The 16,993-nt window shown below is 36.2% G+C and overlaps 1 protein-coding gene across 2 annotated transcripts in view; it reads right to left on the bottom strand.

Moving 5' to 3' along the window:
• Positions 1-9,226, bottom strand: part of LOC118636069 (putative P2Y purinoceptor 10) — a 43,599-nt gene extending 34,373 nt beyond the window's left edge. Inside the window, exon 1 of one of the 2 annotated variants that reach the window (XM_036271130.1) lies at positions 9,196-9,226. The gene's annotated coding sequence lies outside the window, so the exon portion shown is untranslated. The remainder of the gene's footprint in view (positions 1-9,195) is intronic. The other variant, XM_036271129.1, reaches the window with a different exon arrangement.
• Positions 9,227-16,993: the final 7,767 nt, after the last annotated feature.

The following is a 16,993-nucleotide window of genomic DNA, read 5'->3' as shown; positions in this document are numbered from 1 at the left end:
AAAACAATTCAAAACCTCAAGGAAACAAAGAGCTCATTCTTTGAAAAGATAAACAAGATTGATGGACCCTTAGCTAGACTCACCAAGAAACAAAGAGAGAGGACCCAAATAAACAAAATCAGCAACAAAAGAGAAGTAACAACTAACACCACAGAAGTACAAAGGATTGTTAACAAATACTATGAACAATAATCATACACCAGATAACTGGACAATCTAGGCGAAATGGACAATTTTCTAGAAACACATAGTCTCCCAAAACTGGACCGGGAAGAGATAGAAAACTTGAACAGACCAATAACAACTGAGGAACTTGAAGATGTAATCAAGAATCTCCCAGCAAACAAAAGCCGGGTCCTGACGGCTTCACAGGGGAGTTTTAATAAACATTCAAAGAAGAACAAACACCCATTCTCCTCAAACTATTCCACAGAGAGTCCCAATCAAGATGAACACAATGGGGCCCACACCAAAACACCATAATTAAAATTCCAAAGGTTAAACACAAAAAGAGAATCTTAAAAGCAGAAAGAGAAAAAAAGGTAGTTACCTATGAGGGACTCCCCATAAGGCTGCCAGCTGAATTCTCAAAACAAACACTTCAGGCCAGAAGGGATTGGCATGAAATATTAAAAGGGATAAAAAGCAAGGGCTTAAAAACAAGACTACTTTATCCAGAAAGGTTGTCATTTAAAATTGAAGGAGAAATAAAGAGCTTCCCAGACACACACACAAAAGAAAAAAATTAAAAGAAGTTCATTACCAGCAAACCAGTATTGCAAGAAAAGTTAAAGGGACTGCTTAAAAAAAAAAAGAAATATATAAAGAAAGGAACATAGGTATAAAGGATAAAATGGCAATAAATGAGTACCTGTCAATAATCATAAATGTAAACAAATATAATGTGCCAATCAGAAGACATAGGGTAGCTGAATGGATAAGAAAACATGACCCATATATATGCTGTCTACAAGAGACCAAGCTCAGAATAAATGGTACACACAGACTGAAAATAAAGGGATGGAAAACATATTCCATGCAAATGGAAATGAAATAAAAAGTTGGGGTAGCAATACTTATATCAGACAAAATAGATTTCAAAACAAGGGACATAACAAGGGACAAAGTAGGTCATTACATAATACTAAATGGATCAATCAAACAAGAGGATCAAACCCTTGTAAATATATATGCACCCAACATACGGACACCTAAATATATAAAGAAAATCTTGGTGGACATTAAGAGAGAGATCAACAACAAAAGAGTCACAGTAGGTGATTTTAGTATTCCATTCAAATCAAAGGATAAATCTTCAATATAGAAACTCAACAGGTCAACAGCAACCTTAAACACACTGACTCGAATGGATTTAATTAGAGATTTACAGAACAGTTTATCCCAAAGCAGCAGAATATACATTCTTCTCAAGTGCACATGGAACATTCTCAAAGATAGACCACATGTGAAGACATAAAATAATCCTTAACGAATTCAAGATGATTGCCCTGGCCAGTTTGGCTCAGCAGTTAGAGCATCGGTCTTCAGTCCAGAGAGACCCAGGATGGGTTCCCGCTAAGGGCACATACCTCGATTGCAGTTTGTCCCCAGCCCTGGTTGGGTTGTGCGGGTGGCAGCCATTCAATGTGTCCCTTTCACATCGATGTTTCTCTCTCTCTCTCCCCCTCTCTCTCCCTCCCACTCTATCTGAACAAAAAATGGAAAAATGTCCTCGGGTGAGGATAAAAAAAATAATTCAAGATGATTGAAATAATATCAAGCATGTTCTCTGACCACAATGGTATCATACTAGATATCAATTACAATAAAAAAACTGAATAACATTCAAACACATGGAGGCTAAATAATATGTTATTAAATGATGAATGGGTTAACAATGACATCAATAAAGAAATCAAAAGTTATCTGGAAACAAATGAAAATGAACACAAAACAGCCCCAAATCTATGGGATATGGGGAATCAGTCCTGAAAGGGAAGTTCATAGCATTACTGGTCTACTTCAAGAAACAATAAAAATCTCAAATAAACAATCGAACCCCATACCTAAAAGAAATAGAAGAAAAACAAACAAAGCACAGAGAAAGTAGAATGTAAGAAATAATAAAGATTGGAGTGGAAATAAATGACATAGAAAATAAATAAATAAATAAATAAATAAATAAATAATAAATAAATGAAACCAAGAGCTGGTTCTTTGAAAAGAACAAGATTGATGAATATTTAATCAGACTCTTCAAGAAAAAAACAGGAGAGGGCCCAAATAAAGTCAGAAATGAAAGAGAAGTAACAAATGACACCACTAAAATAAAAGGGATTGTAAGGGAATACTATGGACAATTTTATGCCAAATTGGACAACCTGGGCAAAAGGAACAAATTTCTAGAAAAATACAAGATTCCAAAACTGAATCAGAAAGAATTAGAAAATCTGAATAGACTGATTATATACACAACTAACAAAATTGAGGCAGTAATAATAAAGCTCCCAGCAAACTAAGTCCTGAGCCTGATGACTTCACAGGCAAATTTTATCAAACATTCAAACAAGACCTAATTTTTATCCTTCTCAAATTACTCCAAAAAATTCCAAAGGAGAGAAGACTTCTAAGCTCTTTTTACAAGGCCAGCATTTTCCTATTTCCAAAACCAAACAAAGGCACTGCAAAGAAAGAAATTATAGGCCAATATCCCTGATGAACAATCATGCTAAAATCCTCAATAAAATATTAGCAAACTGGATCCAACAATACTTTTAAAAGATCATATACTGTGATCAAGTGGGATTTATTCCAGGAATGCAAGGTTGGCACAGTATTCAAAATTAATAAATGTGATACATCACATTAAAAAATGTGGAATCTAATGAACAAAATAAACTGACAAAGTAGGTCCAGAGACATGGAAGCATGGAACAGACTGACAGATCTGGGGCTGGGAGGGGGGCAGGAAGAGAGTAACCAAAGAACTTATATTTATATATGCATAGTCCATGGACACAGACAATAGTGCAGTGAAGGCCTGGGTTGGGGCAGGACTCAGGTGGAGAGGGGCAAAGGGGGAAAAATTGAGGACATGTATAATACTCTCAACAATAAAAATAATTTTTAAAAAAGGATAAAAGTCACATGATCATATCAATAGATGGAGAAAAAGCATTTGATAAAATTCAGCACCCATTTATGATAAAAATTCTCAGCAAACTGGGCATAGAGGGATGATTCCTCAACAAAATAAAGGCCATGTATGACAAACCCACAACCAACACCATACTCAATGGGCAAAAGCTAAAAGCATTTCCCTTAACATCAGGAACAAGACAGGAATGTATGCTTTCACCACTCTTATTCAACATAGTACTAGAAGTCTTAGCCACAACAATCAGAAAAAATGAAGAAATGAAAGGTATCCAAATTAGAAAGAAAGAGTAATGCTGTCATTATTTACACATGACATGATATAGTACATAGAAAACCCTAAAGATTCCCCCCCAAAAAACTATTACACCTAACAAATGAATTCAGCAAATTAGCAGGATACAAAATTAATATTCAGAAATTGGTGTCATTCTTATATACCAACAATGAAGTATCAGAAAGAGAAACTAAGGAAACAAACCCATGTATGATTGTAATAAAAAATAAGGTACCTAGGAATAAATTTAACCAAGGAGGTAGTAAAAGATTTGAACTGGGAAAATAATTAGGTACTGAGGGATAAAACAGATGAAGATACAAACAAGTGAAAGCATATACCGTGCTCATGGATGGGAAAAATCAACATCATTAAAATGTCCATAGTACACAGATTAATCTATAGATTCAACACAATTCCTATTAAAATACCAATGATATATTTTATAGATCTAGAAAAATATTCCAAAAATGTATATTGAACCAAAAAAGATCCCAAATAGCCTCAGCAATCTTGATAAAGAACAAAGTTGGACATATAATAACACCTATCAAACTATCCTACAAAGCCATTGGAATTAAAACAGCCTGGTACTGGCATAAGAAAAGACATACAGATCAAGGGAACAAAACAGAGAGCCAAAAAATGAACCTACACGTTTATGGTCAATTAATATTTGACAAAAGAGGCAAGAGCATACAGTTGAATAAAATCAGTCTCTTCAGAAAATGACATTGGAAAAATTGGAGAGGTACACACACATACACACACACACACACACACACACACAAAATGAAACTATACCACCAACTTATACCATAGATAAGAATAAACTCAAAATGAATAAAAGACTTAAATGGAAGTTGCGCAAACATAAAAATCCTAGAAGACACATAGGCAGTAAAATCTCAGACATTTCTTATAACAATATCTCTTCAGGCAAAGGGAACAAAATAAATAAATAAAATGTGACTATATTGAACTTAAAAGCTTTTGTACAGCAAAATAAACTATCAACAAAATGAAAAGGGAACCCGCCGGATGGGAGAACATACTTGCGAATGATACATCTAAGGGGTTAATTTCCAAATAAAATGTATAAAACTTATACAACTCAACACAAGGAAGACAAAAGAAAAATTAAAACATGGGCAAAGGAAGAGAATAGACACTTTTCCAAAGAGCACATACAGGAGGCCAATAGACTTATGAAAAAATGCTCAATGTCACTAATCATCAGAATTATGAAAAGTAAAACTACAATGAGATAACAGCTCACACTTGGTAGAATTGCTACCATCAATAAATCAACAAATAACAAGTGCTGGTGAGGATATGGATTAAACAGAACCCTAGTGTATACTGGTGCAGCCACTGTAGAAAACAGTATTGAGTTTCCTCAAAATACTAAAAACAGAACTGCCTTTTGACCCAGCGATCCCACTTCTGGGAATATAACCTAAGAATCCTGAAACACCAATCAGAAATAATGTATACACCACTTTGTTCATTGCAGCATTACTTACAATAGCCAATATCTGGAAACAGCTTTGGTGCTCTTCAGTAGATGAGTGGATTAAAAAAACTGGTACATTTATAGAATGGAATACTACTTGGTTATTTAAAAAAATAAAAGAAATCTTACCTTTTATGACAGTGTGGATAGACATTGAGATTATCACACTAAGTGAAATAAGCCAGTCAGAGAAAGACAAATAACATATGATCTCACTTATTTGTGGACATACATAGACATAGACAGCAGTTTGGTGATAGCCAGAAGGAAAGGAGAGTAGGGGTAGGTGGAGGTAGGCAAAGGGGGAAAATGGGGACAGAGACTTTGCTTGAGGCGTTGGATACACAATGCAGTATGCAGATGATGTTTTATTGAGTTGTACACTTGAAACCTGTATAATTTTGCAAGTCAATATCACCCCACTAAATTCAATTGCAAAAAAAAAAAGAATTTAACCTATACACATACACACACAAACGACTTTAATTTATGTAAGGAACTTTCAAAAGTTTACGGTAAGAAAACAAAGAACTCAGAAAATTGGCAAAGGACATAAACAGACAATTCACTGGAGAGCATGTTAAAAGATATTCAACATCAACAGCCTTTAGGAAACTGATTTGAAACTACAACGAGACACCACAACATACCTTTTAGAATGTGCTGTAACATTAACAAATACTGACCATTGCTAACTAAGATTAAGAACTAAATCTATTATGATTGCTGTTAGTAATGGTAAATGGTACAACTACTCTGAAAAGCACTTTGTCAGTTTTTTATAAAACTAAATATTCACGTACTGTATAACCTAGGTATCCCACTATGGTACCCAGGTCAATACTGAAGAGAAATCAAAATGTACTGTCTACACAAAAATGTGTACATTCATTTTTCATAGCAACTTTATTTGTAATATCCCCAAAATAGCAACAACCCAAATGCCCTTCAGTGAGTAAATGAGTAAACAAACTGTGGTTTATCTGTAAAATGGAGTACTACTCAGCAATAAATATGACACACACAATGACCTGCACAGGTCTCAGGGATATTATGTTAACTGAAAAAAGGTTACATTTGTATAATATTCTCAAAATGATAGAATTATAGAGATGGAGAACAACATATCAGTAGTTGCCAGTGTTAGTGATGAGAGGAATTGTGAGGTAAAGGTGTTGTTTGTTTTTTATGGTGGGTCATGAAACAATTCTGAATCTTGATTGAGGTGGTGGTTACATACATATATACATGTTATAAAATTTCATAGAATTATATATATACACACACAAATTAGTCCATGTAAGAATTGGCGGAATCTAAATAAGGTCTGTAGTTTCATTAACAGTATTATACTAATGTCAGTTTCATGTTTTTGATAACGTGCTATAGTTTTGTAAGATGCTATCACTGAGGAAAACTGGGTATACAGGGATGCTCTGTACTATTTTTGTAGCTTCTTGTGAGTATAAAAATATTTCAAAACAAAAGTTAAAAAAAATAAGACTTCATCCTGAGATGTGGTGAAGCACAATTGCCTGGCTCCATGAGGAAACCAATCAAAAAGCACTTATCTCATGTTTTTTATATATAACACACTTTGGAGGAAATTATCTTATGATCTACCAAATCCTGACTTCCCATGTTATTCATTCTTATGAATGTTGATCCACAAATAAGAAATAGATTTCTGCTTGGTTTTGTTTGACATGCAAATTGCTCTCTGGCTTTGGCAAATACAATTACAAATCCTTCAGAAACCTCTCGGGGTGGGGGGGTGGGGGAATGTGCTTATTCTGCAGCCATTGAACTGAATCTCCTGTCAGAGCCAGCTCTCAGGCAAGGAAATTTGATGGTAAATCCAAACCAACGTTGTAGCCCACAGAATTACAGAAACATTGCTGTAGTCTAAAACAAGGGGAAAAAATGTTAACCCCATGATTTGCACTGCTCAGTCTCTGGGCTGTTCATTATGTTCATAGGTTATTGGCTAGGTATGGAACATATGTATTATACACTTCTAGTTAATAAGTAGGCATGGTGTATGAAGTCAGCAAACTTCCCTTTCCATTACCCTGTATTGTCTTCCCTTTTCCTCCCATTGTCCTCTTTTCAATAAACTAGTACCTTCTGAAGTGCCAGCCTTCCTTGTTTGAGAAAATCTAGCATCTGGCTCATAAATCAAGTTCATAAATGCATTCTATGTATTCTCTCTACCTTAGCTTTTACTACTTTCAGGAACATTTATAGTTCAAAAAATAGGAATTTAGAGAGGCAGTGAGTAACTCCTGCTGATAGATTACTAATAGTTTCATTTCTGGTTGGAGGCAGACACACAGTTAAAGCTAGGAGACACATGAATTTGGGGGTGCCTTCTCCCATTCTCAAAATAAAAGGCTTAAGTGGTGGCCAGTTTGTAAATATAATCCTAGTAGCATGTTATCCTGTATACCTCCAGAAATTATATGCAAGTATTACATCCCAATCTTGAGCAAAATTTTTGACCAAGTGGAAAACTGTCTCAAGGTCTAGTGAATAATTTCTCATTCTTCTAGGTTAATTCGCAACTACAGAAAGCAAGACCTCAGTAAAGTCAGCTAACAGCAAACCCTCCCTCAACATAGGACTCTACAATTCAGTAAATACCTATTCTCTGCTAAGAACCAGCTTTAGGCTAAACTTTGTTGTTAAAGATACAAAGGTGATTGATTTCCTCCCTCCTCCCACCCAGCCTCAAAAGGTGGTTAAATAATTAGCCTCCTCCTCAGTTAACTTGCTAGGTGGATGAGAGAAGAGGAGAGGATTGGGAAGAAAAATCTCAATCCAGAGCTTCCAAGTCTGCTGAGGAGGTCTGTTCTTCATATTCCTGCCAAAACACAATTTCTGGGGAAGATCAGTCCAAGGAACACTGCTGATCTCAGCTCTTCTGGAGGTTCCCATAGCCCTGCAGCTGCATTGCCTGCCTGGGTTTCATACACTGTCTCAAATCTCAGCCACTTTGGAACTGCTTCGATGGAGGAAAAGCCCCACCTATACTTGTGGTCAAAAAGATTAGGTAGAGCTGCTTTCAATATCCAACATTATGGTGCCATTTGGCAACCATAATATACAGTTAGTGCCATCCTGTGAGTCATGCGCATATAGTCTACAGCTGTTAGTTACATTTTGTTCCTGGAAAATAAATCTAGTAGTACACACAATAAAGCCTTTGTCCTGATATATCACTGTAAAAATCTTTATTAAGCAATCTTTTACTAAGAGGGAATTGAGTATCTCCAACTGTTTAATCTGGGGGAATTTAATATATACAAAATACACTGAAGGTATCAATATGAATAGCTCTCAGTGATATCTTAGATGACTTGCACTAACTTCTCTAGGATGTATATAATTTTTACATATTTTGAATAATCTTACATACTTAAGAATAAAACTCCAGGTGTAAGATTAGCAGAGTTTTTAAAAAAGCAACAGCTATTTTATTATTTCAAGTAAGAAAAATGGAAGAAATTCCTTCTAACAAACACAGCACAACACTTGGATCCCCTTCTTAAAATATTTCCCATGTTCTGATATTAAAAATACATCCAAGGAAATGTTTATCATAAATTGAGAATCTGCCCCTCTGAGATTTGACAGCTGTGCTAGTTTCTTGGGCTTGATAAAAATCCTTTTGTGCTATTTGAAGCTCTCATGTCCCACCCCAGAACACATGCATGAAAAATGTCCCAATCAAAGGAAACATGTCAACTCTCATTTTATGAAAAGATTTAGGCATTTAAATGCATGTACCATTCGAATGCTGCTTAATTTGGTTGACAAAACCCTAGATTAAATTTTTAAGTTTTTTCACCTCTTCTGCTCACATTAACAAAAATGTGTTTAATTAACCACTATCCTAAATTTAACATCAGTTTGTTCAGAGAAATGTTTAAGTCTGGATTCCTGGTTTATGTCAATTGCATATTAAATTGTGGAGAAAGGAGCTTTCCATCTAGACAGCCACATTTCCTTACACAAAGCATGCAGCAGTTTCAGTGAACATTTTAACCATTTAAACTTATAAATAGATATTACCTCACTGTAGTCTCCATTCTTCATAACAATAAATCACTTAAAAAATAAGGTATTAGCAGATTCAGGATTACATTTTCAGAGGAGCCAGCCGAAGCTTACATTGTCATTTTCAATTCAGAGAGATTTTTAAGTTCTATTTTTTAATGTATGAAGAGAAAGCCAAGAACCTTACCCTTTCTACCCAGATATCCTGTAGAGAACTGCGGGCTTGTGCAGCTACAAGAGGAAGTAACGTCGTTTATTCAGTAAAACAGGAAAAAAACAAAATCGTTTACCTCTAATGAGAGGTAGAACTCTTCGTCAGCATCACTCAGTTGTTTAGGAAAGTATTCCCCTTAGAGGATATTGTGGGCAAAGAAAATTAAAATCTTGGTTTTGATAAATTCAGAGTTTCCATGAGTTGTACACTTCAGTCAGGAACAGAGTATCTGACTTTAATTTGCTATGTATTACCATAGTGTTTTCAGTTTATTCTGAAAGTTTAAAGTACAAAAACACAGCTTAACTGTTAGAATTTTACATTTTTGTTTAGAAATGTAATAATAAGTTGTAATATTTGTTAAATGAAATGTCTTTAAAATGTCTTTAAAATTTAATGTCCTTAAAATGCTAATCACTCTTGAAAAGAGCACATTAAACATTACTTTGTACAATTATTCCCCATTATCTATCCGAGTGTTTTATTTCTTACCATGACTTCTTCCTGCTTCACAGTCTTGCAAGAAATTCACTTATTTTTTCTTTTAATTTTTTATTGAGTTTATTTGTGCGACATTGTTTTATAAAATTATACAAGTTTCAAGTGTACAATTCTATAATGCATCATCTGTATATTGTATTGTGTGTTCACCACACAAACTCAAGTCTCCTTCTGAGATAGGCAGTTAGACAGACATGAGCAGAGCAAGGAAGATAGGTCAGGTATAGGACAAAATGCTCTGGGTGCCTAGCAACCAGGAAAACAAGGACCTGCCCCCAGGATAACCTTTCTTCCCCTAGCATATTTCTGGTTATGCAGTTCAGAACCTCCCCTTGTTAACATGGGTAGCTAAATATTAATGAAGGAAGGGAGCAAAGGAAATTAGGCATTATTAAGCATAATAAACTAGTCAGCAGAAGCCTACCTGCTTTACCAGTAAGTTACAGCTCCACACACTCCCCAGGGAACCACTGGTCTGTTGGCCTGCAGATCACTACAGGAAGGAATAAAACAATAAAGGGGGAGGTAATGCCCCGTAGAAGTTAAGATGGAGACTATAGAGTCCTGTCAGTCTAGCCTGGGGAAAGGATTGGATTGGATAAGAGACACAACCTCGAAAGGGGTAGGAAATAGATTGGTTATGAGGAGACACATCAGAAGCCTTCAAAAGATTGGGAAGTTGATTGGTTATTTTGAAAAACCGCCTGATCCTTCCAAGCCCAAAATAGTATAATCGCAGTTTAACAAATAAGTTCTCTCTCTTGCCTGGTAACACACATTATCCTTCTGTGCATGCACGTTTTGTGGCAGCCACGTGTGTCTAGCAGCTGCCTGGGGCCCATAGCAGAACATGTGGGCTCCAAAGGACTAAGCTTTAATATGGCACAAAATCTCTGAACATTGGCCCTATTTCTGGGCCTTATGAAGGCAAAATAGGTTTCCCATTGTAGGATGGATGGAGATTAGCTATTGGGAACTCAGGGGCACTCCTTTGATTTTGCATCTGATGCTGCAAATAAATCTTACCACACCAGTCTCCCGTATGTGGCTCTCTGGAATGTTTTCTTTGAGATTCTATGAAAATCCATGATTTCCAGTGCCCAGATACTGACCTTTCCTCCCCTGGCATGTCACTAGTCATGCAATAGACCCCCTTGGAGGAAGAACAAGGGGCCGAAGAGTGACCTCATGCAACTTCCATGCAGGCCCTTGCACGACCATTCCCTAAAGCATTGACCCCTAGGAATAACAACTCGGCATCCATTGCTTTCAGGTCCAGGCCCAGAAAAACAGCAAAACCAGACAAGTGACTCCATGGTTGATAAGGACCAGCTGCAATGATAAATGACCCCCTTTCCTGGCACTCACCAATCAGTAAAGACCATGACCCTGAAAGGACACACCTGGAAATCTGATGAATATTATATTGGGATCCGCCCCTCAGACCTGCAGACAAACACCCTTAAAACAGAGGACCCAGTGCAGATCTCTCTATGTAGCACTCCCATGCCTTTCCCCACTCCTTTCCCCCAGGCACATTTTCCTTGCCTTTCTCTTTCTCCTAAACTTCAAGGGCCTATTTTTGTTTCTATAACTTGTTTTCTGAGCCCATTTCTTATATCCTCTGTGATATCCTATATAAACTTTCTCTTATACCTTGCATCTTGACTCTGAATTCTTTCTTAGCCAAAACTCAAGTACGAAGCTTTCTAAACCAAGTTCTGATCTGACTTCAACTGTCTAACACCTGGTGCCCTTTCACCACCAACTTTTCCTTCACCCTTTATTCCTTCTTTACTCTCTTGTACCTTTCCCTGCCCCGCTTTTCCTCTGGTAATTACCATACTGTTGTCTGTGTTTATGAGTTTTGTGGGTTTTTGTTTCCTTAATCCTTTCAACTTTTTCATTCAGTCCCCCAGCCTCCCTCCCCTCTGACAACTATCTCTCTGTTCTCTGTATCTATGAGTATGTTTATTTTTTGTTTGTTCATTTTGTCCATTAGATTTCATGTATAAGTGAAAATATATGGTATTTGGCTTACTCTCACGGGCTTATTTCACTTAGCATAATACTCTCCAAGTGCATCCATGTCATCACAAAAGGTAAAATTTCCTTCCTTTTTATAGCCAAATAGTATTGAGTAGTATTCCATTGGGTAAATGTACCACAGCATTTTTTATTCACTCATGTACTGATAGGTACTTGGGCTGCTTCTAAATCTTGGTTATTGTAAGTAATGCTGCAATGAACATAGGTAGGGGTGCATATATTTTTTCAAATCAGTTGTTTCTCTTGTATGTTTTCCCAGAAGTGGAATTGCTGGGTGATAGGAAATATCATTTTTAAATTTTTGAGGAAACTCCATACTGTTTCCCACAGTGACTGCACCTATCTCCATTCCCACTAACAGTGCATGAGGGTTCCCTTTGCTCCACGTCTTCTCCAGCACTTGTTGCTTGTTGATTTGTTGATGATAGTTATTCTGACAGGCATTAGGTGATATCTCCTTGTGGTTTTAATTTTCACTTCTCTGATAATTAGTGATTTTGTTTATCTTTTCAAATTCTATTGGCCATCTGTATGTCCTCTTTGGAGAAGTGTCTATTCAGGTTCTTTGCCCATTTTTATTATTTTTAATTTTTTTCCACTTCCTTTTTTATTTATTTATTTTGGTTACACATGTTTCTCCTTTTCCCCCCACTGATTCCCTTCTCCCCCACCCTCCCCGCCCTGTCCCCAGCTATGTTGTCCATGTCCATTGTTCATGCATACATGCATATAAGTTCTGAGGTTTATCTCTCCCCCACGACCCACTCTTCTGGGGATTGTCAGTCTGTACCCCACTTCAACATTTCTGGGACTACCCCATTCCTCAGTAAATAGTGCTGCTATGAACATGGTGGCACATATATTCTTTCAGATTGGAGTTTCAGGCTTCTTAGGGTATATTCTTAGAAGTGGGATCACTGGGTCAAATGGCAATTCAATTTTTAATTTTCTGAGGTAACACCATATTGTTTTCCATAGTGACTGCATCAGTCTGCATTCCCACCAGCAGGGTACTAGAGGCCCCTTTTCTCCACACCCTGAAGAACACTTGTTGTTTGATGATTTGTTGATGGTGCCCATTCTGACCTGTGAGGTGTGAGGTGATACCTCATTGTTGTTTTAATTTGCATCTCTCTAGTGATTAGTGATGTTGAACATTTCATCATATGTCTCTTAGCCATTTGTATGTCTATTTAGTTCCTCTGCCATTTTTTTATTGGGTTCTTTGTCTTTCTTTTGTGGAGTTGTATGAGCACTCTATATATATTGGAAATTAACCCTTTATCTGATATATCATTGGCAATTATGCTCTCCCATACAGTGGGTTACCTTTCCATTTTGATGATTGTATCTTTTGCTGTGCAGAAGCTTTTGTTTGATGTAGTCCCAGGTGTTCATTTTCTCCTTTGTTTCCGTTACCTTAGGTGATGTATCAGTGAAAATTCTGCTGTGTATGATGTCTGAAATTTTGCTGCCTATAGTTTCTTCTAGGATTTTTATGGATTTATGAGTCACATTTAAGTCTTTTATCCATTTTGAGTTTATTCTGGTGTATGGTGTAAGTTGATGGCCTAGTTTCATTTTTTTGCATGTAGCTGTCCAATTTTCCCAACATCATGTAGTAAAGAGTCTGTCTTTATTCCACTGTATGCTCTTGCCACCTTTGTCAAATATTAATTGAGCATACTATCTTGGGTCAATTTCTGGGTTCTCTATTCTGTTCCATTGATCTATCTGCCTATTCCTGTGCCAGTACCAGGCTTATTTCTATTACAGTGGCTTTGTGGTATAACCTGAAATCTGGTAATGTGATCCCTCCTACTTTGTTCTTCTTTTTCAAGATTTTTGTGGCTATTCGGGGTCTTTTTGGTTTCATATGAACTTTTGAAGTATTTTTTCTAATTCTGTGAAGTATGCCATTGGTAATTTGATGGGGATTGCATTGAATCTATAGATTGCTTTGGGTAGTATGGACATTTAATGATGTTAATTCTTCCAATCCATGAACAACATATGTACTTCCACTTTTTTATATCTTCCTCTATTTCTTTATTCAATGACCTGTAGTTTTCTGCGAATAGGTCCTTTATTTCTTTGGTTAAGTTTATTCCTAGGTATCTTAATTTTTTTGGTGCAATGGTAAATGGGATTGTTTTTTTAGTTTCTCTTTCTGTGAGTTCATCATCAGTGTATAAGAATGCCGTCAATGTCTTGACATTAATTTTGTATCCAGCTACTTTGCCAAATTCATTTATTAAGTCTAGTAAATTTTTGATGGAGTCTTCGGAGTTTTCTACGTATAGTATCATGTCATCTGCGAATAATGACAGTTTAACTTCCTCCTTTCAATTTGGATCCCTTTTATTTTTCCTTCCTGTCTGATTGCTGTGACTAAGACTTCCAGTACTACCTTAAATAAGAGTGGTGAAAGTGGGCATCCCTGTCTTTTTCCTGTTCTTAAGGGAAATGCTTTTAATTTTTGACCATTGAGTATGATGTTGGCTGTAGGTCTTTCATATACAACCTTTATTATGTTGAGATACGATCCCTCTATTCCCTGATTGCTGAGCGTTTTTATCAGAAATGGGTGCTGGATTTTGAAGAATGCTTTTTCAGCATCTATTGATATGATCATATGATTTTTATCTTTCATTTTGTTTATGTGGTGTATCACATTAATTGATTTGCAAATACTGTACCAGCCTTGCACCACTGGGATGAATCCCACTTGGTCGTGGTGAATAATTTTTTTGATGTATTGCTGGTTTCGATTTCCTAGAATTGTGTTCAGGATTTTGGAATCTATGTTCATCAGGGATATTGGTCTGTAGTTTTCTTTCTTTGTAGTGTCTTTTTCTGGTTTTGGAAATAGAATTTATGCTGGCCTCATAAAACAAGTTTGGAAGTCTTCCTTGTTCTTGAATTTTTTGAGGAGAATGGGTATTAATTCCTCTTTGAGTGTTTAGTAAAATTCCCCCATGAAGCCTTCCGGGCCTAGGCTTTTGTTTCCTGGAGAGTCTTGATTACATCCTCAATTTCTTATGTTGTTATTGTTCTGTTCAAGTTTTCTATCTCTTCCCGATCCAGTTTTCGGAGACTATGTGTCTCTAGAAATGTGTCCATTTCGCTTAGATTGTCGAATTTGTTGCCATATAATTGTTCATAATATTTGTTAACAAATTTTTGTATTTCTGGGATGTCAGTTATTATTCATTCTCTTTCATTTCTGATTTTGTGTATTTGGGTTCACGCTCTTTGTTTCTTGGTGAAGCTACCTAAGGGTCCATCAATCTTGTTTATCTTTTCAAATAACCAGCTCTTTGTTTCATTGATCCTTTGAATTGTGTTTTTTATTATTATTATTATTATTGGTCTCCATGTAATTTATTTCTACTCTTATCTTTACTATTTCCTTCCTTGTACTTTCTCTGGGGTTTTCGTTTTGTTTGCTCTCTAGTTCTTTAAGTTGTGAGGTTAGATAGTCTGTTAGAAATTTCTCTTGCTTTTTGAGGTAGGCCTGTAGTGCTACGAAATTCCCTCTCATAACTGCTTTTTCTGCATCCCATAGATTTCGTGTTTTTGTGTGTTCATTTTCATTCATTTCCAGGAATTTTTCAGTTTCTTCCTTGATCTCCATGGTAACCCATTTATAGGTCAATAACATGCTATTTAGCCTCCATATTTTCAAATGTCTTTGCATGATCTTGTTGCTATTGATTACTAGTTGCATGCCACTGTGATCTGAGAAGATGCTTGATATGATTTCAATCTTCTTGAACTTGTAGAGACTGAGTTTGTGCCCTAACATGTGGTCTATCTTTGAGAATGTTCTATGTGCACTTGAGAAGAATGTGAATTCTGCAGTTTTGGGGTGTAATTCTCTGTAGATATCTATTTAATCCATTTGATCTAGTGCTTCATATAGACTGTGTGTTTCCTTGTTAATTTTTTGTCTAGAAGATCTATCTAGTGATGACAGCAAGGTGTTGAAATCCCCGGCAATAATTGTATTGCTATTGATATCTCCTTTGAATTCCTCCAGAAGATTTTTAACATATTTTGGGGCTTCTATATTGGGTGCATATATGTTTACCAAGGTTGTATCTTTCTGTTGGATAGATCTTTTCAATATTATGTACTGGCCTTCTTTGTCTCTAGTTATGGCTTTCATTTTGAAATCTATTTTATGAGATATGAGTATTGCTATTCCAGCTTTTTTTCCCTTCAGTTTGCTTGAAAGATTTTTTTCCATTCCTTCACTTTCAACCTATGTGAGTCTTTGTTGTGAGGTGGTGTCTTGTAAACAGGATATATGAGAGTCATGCTTTCTTATCCAGTCATCTACTCTGTGTCTTTTTATCGAAGCATTCAAACCATTCACATTTAAGGTGACATTTGATATGTACTTATTTATTGCCATTTTTGTTTAATGTGGTTCTACTTTTCTTCCTACTTCTTCTACTAATTATAGCAGTCCTTTTAGAATATCTTGCAGTGCTGGTTTGGTGTTAATATATTCCCTTAGCCTTTTTTTTTTTTCTGGAAAGCTCTTTATTTTACTTATTTTGAATGATAGACTTGCTGGGTAGAGTAGTCTTGGATTCAGATCTTTGTTTTTTATGACCTTGAGTACTTCACGCCACTCCCTTCTGGCCTGTAGTGTTTCTGTTGAGAAGTCAGATGAGAGCCTTATAGGGTTTCCTTTGTAGGTAACCTGTTGCTTATCTCTTGCTGCCTTTAGGATTCTCTCTGTCTTTAATTTTTGGCATTTTCATTACTGTGTCTTGGTATGGGCCTGTTTGGGTTCTTCTTACTTGAGGCTCTCTGTGCTTCTTGAACTTGTATGCCTTCTTCCCTCACCAAGTTAGGAAAGTTTTCTGTCACTATTTCTTCAAATATATTAACTAACCATTGCCCATTTTCTTCCTCTTCAGGGACTCCTATGATGCGAATGTTATTATGTTTCCAGTTGTCCCACAGTTCTCTTAAGCTGTCTTCCTGTTTTTTAATTTGTTTCCTTTTGGTTTTCTGATTGGTTGATTTTTTTTCTACCCTGCCTTCTAATTCACTGATTCGGTCCTCAGCTTCCTCTATCCTGCTGGTTGGCCTTTCCAATGTGTTCTTAATTCCTACTATCATTCTTCATTTCCACTTGTTGGTTTTCAATGTTTCTATATCTTTACTCATGGTGCTGATGCCCTTACTCATGCTGTTGAGCTTC

The sequence above is a fragment of the Molossus molossus genome, unplaced genomic scaffold (assembly GCF_014108415.1).
Source record: "Molossus molossus isolate mMolMol1 unplaced genomic scaffold, mMolMol1.p scaffold_m16_p_2, whole genome shotgun sequence".
Lineage (NCBI taxonomy): Eukaryota > Metazoa > Chordata > Mammalia > Chiroptera > Molossidae > Molossus > Molossus molossus.
Note: the sequence above shows the minus strand (reverse complement) of the source record. Positions and strands in the feature narration are given on the sequence as shown.